This window comes from Arachis ipaensis, chromosome B02 (assembly GCF_000816755.2).
Source record: "Arachis ipaensis cultivar K30076 chromosome B02, Araip1.1, whole genome shotgun sequence".
NCBI classification, from domain to species: domain Eukaryota; kingdom Viridiplantae; phylum Streptophyta; class Magnoliopsida; order Fabales; family Fabaceae; genus Arachis; species Arachis ipaensis.
The window spans coordinates 79,790,691-79,797,895 of record NC_029786.2 but is presented as its reverse complement, the minus strand read 5'-3'; the positions used below and the strand labels follow the sequence as shown (position 1 = coordinate 79,797,895).

Here is a 7,205-nt window from a genome sequence, read left to right as displayed (position 1 = left end):
TGCATGTGTATATTTAATGCTTAGGATGCTGTTGATGAACATAGTTGGTTTAGTGCTTGTTGATTAAGTGGTGATTTGGTAAATTATTGATTTGAGGTATAACTATTGTTGAGGTTTTTGTGATAATGAGGTATTTTGTGTTAAAAGCCTAGGATTTGTGAACTATGATTCTTGGTTGAATTTTGGTTGTTGGATTTGAATATTGTATGAGTATAATTGTTGATCTGAAGTAGATTTATTGTGGTGATTATTATGATGATGAGGAAGGGTATGTTGAATTGAAAAGAATGTAGGTTTGGACCCGACAAGGGTGGCAAAGTTCGAGTTTTAGAAGAGATGCTGCCAAAATTTTATAAAAAAAATTTAAAAAATTATTAGAGATTTTGTTTATATGATTATTTAAAAAGATTTAGATTCAAAGGTTATATGGTTGATTTTGAATTATTAAGAAAATGAGCATGTTTTAAATTTGATTCATTTGGAAAAGAATGAATTATGTTTTGAATTGGAACTATTAATGGACGGAATGGGAGGTGTGATAATGAAGGATAAGGATTGAATATGATTGACGTATAATGATGAATGAGATGCAATTGAGAATGATGTGGATGTTGATGAATTATAATTGAATTATTTATATGGCTTATGAATTTGAATAATCTGAGATACGAGATTTTCTAGAGCAAGTGTCGTGGCTTGCCACCACGTGTACCAGGTTGAAAACTCGATACTCTGTTGACCCTTCGACGTAAGTGTGACCGGACACTATATAAATTCCTGGGAATGTTACCCCCATTGAGAAATATTGATTATTTGAGAAAAACTATGCATACTCTTGGGGATGTACATTGGGGGACAGTCTAAGTACAATTCAGACTTGTCGGGTTGGCTAGATAACCGACAGATGAGCCTCATCAGGCATAGGACAGGCATGCATCATATACATATTACTTGAACTACTTGCTTGTGCTTTAATTGGGTGTGCCTATATGTACTTGCCATGCTTAATGTGTATTTGTTACCTGTATTAATTGTAACCTTCTTGTGTTTGCCTTTATCTGTCTATTTTTCTGTGAAAATGCGTGATGGAGTTGGAGGTATGCAGGAATGGCAGTATGGGACTTAGATTTAAGGTTAAGTGATAAACCACTATTTTATGGTTTATCTTGTTCTAATTTGAGTGGTTTTTATCAATTCTTTACTCACTTATTCATATAATTTGCATGGTTTTACAATTCCTTCCTGATTCTGTGATATAGTTGAAAACATGTTTCCTTGGCCTTTAAACTGTCAATTTTAATTATCCTTTATTACCATTCAATACCGTGATCTGTGTGTTGAGTGTTTTCAAGCTTTATAGGGCAGGAATGGCTTAGAGGATGGAAAGGAAATATGCAAAAGTGGAAGGAACGTGAAAAATGAAGTTTCGAGAAGCTGGCAGTGACGTGCACGCATAGGTGACGCGTACGCGTGACATGCGCCACGTGCAGAAAGTTACAGAAAGTGCAAGGAGCAATTTCTGGGCTCCTTTTCGGCCCAATTCCAAGCCCGAGAACACAGAATAGAGGCTACAGAATGAGGGGAATCACACATAACTCATACAACATCAATTCACACACAATTTAGGTTTTAGATGTAGTTTCTAGAGAGAGAGGCTAGGTTTTACGATTTCTATTAGTTTTAGGTTTATTTCTTCTCAATTTCAGGTTCAATGTTCCTTTAATTTAGTTTCTCTTCTACTTTTATTTATTCTAGCATTCTAGTTTATTTATTTTCCCAATTTGGTTTATGAACTCCATGTTAGATTTGATTTCTTTATTTAATGCAATTTGAGGTATTTCATATTTATGATTTTAATTTAGCTTTTTACATTCTTAGCTTTGGTTGAGTAATTGGAGATGCTTGAGTTATCAAACTCCTTTGTTGACTGATAATTGGAATTTGCTGGTTGATTTGGATCCCTCTAAAGCTAGTCTTTTCTTATGAGTTGACTAGGACTTAAGGAATCAAATTGATTAGTCCACTTGACTTTCCTTTATTTAGTAAGGATTAACTAAGTGGGAGCAACGAACAATTCTCATAACAATTGATAAGGATAACTAGGATAGGACGTCCAATTCTCATACCTTGCCAAGAGACTTTTCTAGTTATTAATTTACTTTCTAGTCATTTTATTTCCTTGTTTCTTATTTCAAAAACCCAAAAAGATACTTTTCCATAACAAATAATAACTCATACTTCCCTGCAATTCCTTGAGAGACGACCCGAGGTTTAAATACTTCGGTTTATTTTATTGGGTTTGCTTTAGGACAAACAAGTTTTTGTACGAAAGGATTCTTTGTTGGTTTAGAAACTATACTAGCAACGAGAACTTATTTGTGAAATTCTTTACTAGAAAAAATCCGTTCGTCATTAAGTTAAGTTAGGTTTAAATGTTCTTAGAAAACCACATTTTATGGCTTCTGTTTAATATTTTAAGCTTTATAATCTGAGTGTCGGCGTTCTAGGATTGCCTCTGGCATTTCCAAGACCTTATATATTATGTGTGTGGCACCTTTACCATATTAAGAACCTCCGGTTCTCATTCCATACTATATTGTTGTTTTTCAGATGCAGGTCGGGAGCCATCTCGTTAGGCGTCTGGACTCTTAAAGCGGAGGGGTTATTGGGTAGTTTTGTTGTACAGATATATATAAATATGTACTTAGCTTTCTCTCCGCTTAACTTGTTCTTTTTTATCCTTTTAGAGGTTTATGGAGAGGCAAGATTATGTATATGTACTTTGGGTTTTGGATATGTGTGTATATATATGTAAATATTCTCCGGCTAGTCTTAACTTCGCGGGCTGAGTTAGGAGCTTGTCATTTTGTATCTTTGGCACTCTATTTCTACTTCTGTCATCTTATGTTTAGTAGTTATGGTTTTTTTAGCACGCAATTCAACTCGTTCCTTGAGTATTGCACTTTTATTTTGTGATTTTTATTTCCTCTATTCTTCAAGACTCCTAGCATATTATAATTCTTCTGCTATTATATGTACTCATTTTATTTTAGAGGTCATAATACCACACCACCTCTATTTTATGACTTAAGCATAAAGCTTTGTGTGGTAGGGTATTACACATAATTAATAGCCTGACATTTATTTACGTTCCCTGGGCCCACATCACCTGATTCCACATGGCCATATTTTCTGCAACTAACCATTCTTTGATTTTGAATGTTACTTGCCTTTTCGTTTTTCACTGTTACTTTGGCCACCATTATAGGTTTATCTCTAATTTGAGACTTACTTCATTCTTTCCTTCTTTGAGACATTGCCTTACATGTTTCCTTCACGTCGAGCTCGAACTTAACTCCCTCAATATCCATTATAGTAACATCATGGATTTTGGTTATCCAATTAGTATCAACATAGACCTTCGTGGAGCTATAATCATCCTCCACCATTGTCTTATTTTCCTGACCAATGACAGTTCCCCAAACAACAGCCTCCCTTAAAAAGTTTTCATCACACCATGCATGTAGTGGCATACCAGTTATTTCTAAACATGCGCTCTGTAACACCCTACCACACAGAGCTTTACACCTAGGATGTAAAATAGAGGCGGCAAGGCGCTACGACCTCTAAAATAAAATATATACGTATAATAGCAGAAGGAATTTAATAATAAACTAGGAGCCTTGAAAAATAGGTAAAACAAAAATTCGTAAAATAAAAAGTGCAACGCTCAGGACGTAGAATTGCTTGCGTGCTAAGAAACCTAAAAGTTAAGGATAAGAATAAGCGAAAGAGTAAAAGAAGGCCAATAATACAACATAACTAGCTCCTGACACAGCCTGCGAAGCCAAGGCTGGCTGGAGAATATTTACATATATATATACATAAGTATCCCAAACACCCAAAATATAGAAAAAGGACCCTAGCTCTCCTGTAACCTCTATAAGGAGCAAAATAATCAAGTATCTTGGAGAGTAAGCTAAGTACATATATACACATATACAAACAGGAAACCCAAAATACACCCAGGTGCTACTCTGCTTCAAAGATCCAGACGCCTAGCGAGGAGCCTCTCGACCTGCATCTAAAAACAACAACACAGTATGGGATGAGAATCGGAGGATCTCAACATGGTAAAGGTGCCATGCATATAATAAATAAGGTCCTGGGAATGCCATAGGCAATCCTAGAACTCTGTCATTCAGTTATCAAACTTAATTTCTAAGCAGAAGCCATAAATAGGGGTAGGTAATCTAATGTATTCCTAAATTCACTCAAGTTCAAACCTAACATAACCACCAACCCTTTTCACCTTTCCTCCATTCCTCCGTCATCCATAAATCACACAAAGCCAAGCAACCAAACAAGTTCACGCACAATTAGAGAGAAGATAGTGCAAATAGCAAGAATAGCAGGTAGCATGATATATATTCAATTAGGCAATCTTAGATAATGCATAGCAATCAAAACAAACAAATGCATATGATGCATGTCTGTCCTATGGCTGATGAGGCTCATCTGTCGGTTATCCAGCCAATCCGACAAGTCTAAAAACCTTAGACTGTCCCCCGTCACGCATCCCCAAGAGCCTATGCATAGATTTCACATTCAAACATCAAGTAATTGCTCAATGGGGCTATCCATACCCGGGAATTTATACGTGCCCGGTCACCCTTACGACGTAGGGTCAACAGAGTGTCGAGATTCAACCTGGAACACGTGATGGCAAGCCACGGTTCTTATCCAGGGAAACTCGTATCTTAGATATCATTATTCATAAGCCATTTCATTTTCATTATCAATACATCATCAATTATCAAGCCTTAGCATTAAACTTCTTTGATATTCTTATCTTCTTCATAAAAGCCCATCATTTACCTCTTACTTCACCCTCAAGTTATCTTATTTTCCTAGCTTCATTTATCTACTGGACCTAGTACCATACTTTAAGCCTAAAAAGGAAGAAAGTGGAGGTTTATAAGTGAAAATTTGGTTTAAAACAGCCAAAATCCGGTTTGCAGCAGGCAGTGGTCACGCGTGCGCGTGGCCCACGCGCACGCGTGAAGTGAACAGCAAGTCACGCGTACGTGTGAGTCATGCGTACGCGTGAAAAATGCACACCTCGCGTACGCATGCTTCTCGCGCATGCGTCGTCAAAATGCCACGCCACGCGTACGCGTGGATGGGCGTTTTTTCAAAAATGGGTAGAATGCCCAGAAAGCTGCTTCAAACCTGTTTTAGCCATCCTATAACACAGATTTATATACCAAACTTTCAACATCCATAACTTTCTCTACAAAATTCTGTTTTTCACAAAATTGATATCAATCAAAAGCTCATAAAACCATCTTTCATTTGCAACAAATCACAACTCAATCCATAAATTTGAGGAGTAAATTATGGACGTCCAAAGTTCATGAAAATTTTCTTTTTAACCAATTCTCAACCAAACCTCATTTTCATCAACTCATGTTCCTTACCATCAAAACTTACATATTAATACCATATCAGCCCATTTCATTAACAACCATTACCAGCATTACCTTTTAACCAATTCAACAAACCTTAACCATCAATAAATATCAACATTTGCCTCATATATCAATAACCCCTCATTTATTTATAACAACTCTTCACCTATACCACCTTTCATCATATATATCAACCCTCTATCAACATATAACAATTAAATTCCATTAACATAAATCAACCCTTCATTAACACATATTAACATCTTCATTAACCCGTCATGAATAATCTCAAGCACACCTATTTAATACTAACAAATCATGACCATAACTTCCATTACTAACTCAATTTCAAGAGCACATAATTAACAACTTCAACACCTCATAATTCCAGTACACATTCACCAACAATTTATTCCAACAACATTACAAGACTAATCATTAAATGCAAATAACCAATTCAACTTATCCTATGGTTCCTCTAACCTAAGTTTTCACAACACCTTAAATATTAAACGCGTGAAACTTAAACCATACCTTCGCTGCTTTTATTTATTGTCCAAAGCAACACTTAAGCCATACTCACAGCTCCTCAATTCATAAGATCACCAAGACTTGACACCAATCCAAGGCCTCCAATGTCCACAACATCAAATTCCACTTACAAACACACCACCTAATACAAATATACAACATATATGTATACCCAACTCAATATCTTTTACCCAAATTCAGAAATTAGATAGAGCTATGGTTTTTTCACCTTACCCATTGATGATTGGAGTATAATCCAACAATTATCCAATGTTAGATTACACCTAAATCACCAAAATCATCAAAATCGCTCAAAGCTCAAGCCAATTTAGAACATAAAGGGGAAACAGAATACTAGGCATGAATTAGAGAGAGACATACATTTTTGTTTGGATAGAATTGAAGAGGACTCTAAGATGAACGCATGGCCACAAACAGCTCATCAATCGGAGCTCCGGATCGAAAGTTATCTTGGTTTGAAGTTCAACCTAGGTTTATGTTCTTTCCCTCTTCTCCTCACCGTGTCTCCCTTCTTTCCCAATGAACTCAGATGGTTTGTGGCTGAAAGGGGGTGAAAGGTGTTATATGGGTTGGGCTAAATTGGGCCTTGGGCCTATTTTGGGTCCGGTTCGCCCGTTTGGCCTAATTTTGGGCCAAATTTTTTGAAATTGGTATCGAAATTCTCGTTTTGAAGAGATCTATCCTATTTAGATATTAGTTTTGCATTTTTAATTTTTCTATTTAAAATTCTATTTATTGACTAATTATTTACCGATTTTAGCGAGATTTACACGCTCCTCTATCTATTTGTCTCACCCGCCAAGCATTCCCTTATTTCACCGAAATAGTTCAGTAAAAATAGAGAGTTGAGTGCCTCCTTCATATTCTCTACCAAATCAAAGTAGAGAACCATCATAAAACTTCCCATGCTCTTTACTTCAACTAAAGTATGCCAATCCTCGAACAATCCAGGGATAATTTCATCTGCATTCAAAGGTATCACGAACTCTCTAATAATGCACCTTTTCAGTTTTTCCATCATTTGATTGTCAATTTTTCCCTGCACCTCTCCTACCAACGTAGGCTCCATGTTGTTCCTTATATTATCAAACTCCTTTACTTCTAGTTCTTTTGAGAGATTCATCAACTCATTTCTATACGACTTATTACCATGGGTTGAATTTGGATTAATCACCGTCTTTT

At 36.1% G+C, this 7,205-nt stretch overlaps 1 long non-coding RNA gene across 1 annotated transcript; it reads right to left on the bottom strand.

Annotated features, from left to right (window-relative positions):
- LOC110268909 lies at positions 6,081-6,456 on the bottom strand. The gene is made up of 3 exons (XR_002357657.1): positions 6,384-6,456; positions 6,232-6,286; positions 6,081-6,144 (listed from the first exon to the last, which is right to left on the bottom strand). It is a non-coding gene; the product is annotated as an uncharacterized LOC110268909 (long non-coding RNA).